Consider the following 1,379-nt stretch of genomic DNA (forward strand, 5'->3'; position numbering starts at 1 on the left):
TAGAAAAGTATTCTCTTATAGCAATTCAGTAAGTAGGAATTTGCTGGTCAGCTTGGACATTAAAAAAGCACCAAAGAGTTCTGTCCTTAGGGCATAGGAACAGGCCCCAAGAAGTTCAAGATCAGAAAAGCAGGTGGATACCCCCAGAACTGCAGAATCAAGGTTCTGGAGACTCACTGACCAAAGTGTGGTCATGGGCAATAGCAAGTCCAGGGGATCTTCACAGCTTACATCAGAAGTACACGGACAAGACAAAAGTGACCTCATCTTACCCAGAAAGTACCTGGTTTATCTCAAGCTGGCAACAATGACACTAAGCGCATTGGCACAGATGACACCAAGAACCAGTTGGGAAGTAGCGCTACCCTAGTGGGGTTTGCCTGTTTATAATTTGCCAGAAAACTTGGTAGAGAAAAAGAAGCCAGAGTTACTCAGGGCACCATGGCAGTGATAACTCGAAATGCCTGCAGCCAGGGCAAGCTGGATCCACAGAGAGGCAAAGGTACTTACTGCTCACTGCTCTGGAGGCCAGAAGTCTGAGATTAGAGTGCAGATATGGCCAGGTTCAGGATTACAAAAGCTTCCGTCCTGGCTGCTCAGAGAGTACACATTGTTAAGTTGTTAAGGGTGGGGTGGGGATTGAGCTCACTTATAAAAGACCAGGACCAAGCCGCTGCCATCACCATGACCTGAGGCAACCAGGGAGAGCTTGCCCACCAGAAGAACATGAAGAAGCAGAGACACTCAGTTAAGGGAAAGCTCCGAGATGATGGGCTTTCTGCTGCCGGCCCGCAAGCAGAGGGACTCAGGGATCATGCAGCAGAAGCAGAAAAAGGCAACCGAGAAGAAGGAGGAACCCAAGTAGCTTTGTGTCCAACTCCCTTGCCCTACGCCTGTGTGCCTGGAGCCAGTCCCACCGTGGAGTTTCTTCCTGTAATGCTCACAGGTCCCAGTACCGATGGCATTCCCTTTTCCGTGAGTCTGAAGCCGGTTCCTTTTGTGCTTCCTTCCCCTCAGGTAGCCTCTCTCCCTCTGGGCCACTCCTGGGGCTGAGGGAGTAACCCCTCCCCAGTGTTTTTTTATTCCTGTGGGGCACACCCCAACGTATTAAAAATAGCTTTGTAATTCCAAATAAATAAATAAATAGACCAAGACCCCATCATGACTTCACCTGACTCTTGTCACCTCCCCCAAATACCACTTCATACCATCATACTGGAGATTAGGACCCCAGCATATGAAGTGGGGGCTCTCTGTTTATAGTAAAAGCCAAGTCAGACCATCACAAGAAGGAATGGCCACTCTACCTGTGTTAATCTGAGTCTAGGAAGGGGAAATAGGAAGAACTTCACGGACTTTGGCTCTAAATTGGTAGATTC

General features: G+C 48.7%; 1 pseudogene; it reads left to right on the top strand.

The window, feature by feature from the left end:
* The first annotated feature begins 684 nt into the window (after positions 1 to 684).
* LOC108348748 (small EDRK-rich factor 2 pseudogene) lies at positions 685 to 1,139 on the top strand (annotated as a pseudogene).
* The last annotated feature ends 240 nt before the right edge of the window (positions 1,140 to 1,379 follow it).

The sequence above is a fragment of the Rattus norvegicus genome, chromosome 1 (genome assembly GCF_021556685.1).
Source record: "Rattus norvegicus strain SHRSP/BbbUtx chromosome 1, alternate assembly SHRSP_T2T, whole genome shotgun sequence".
Taxonomy (NCBI): domain Eukaryota; kingdom Metazoa; phylum Chordata; class Mammalia; order Rodentia; family Muridae; genus Rattus; species Rattus norvegicus.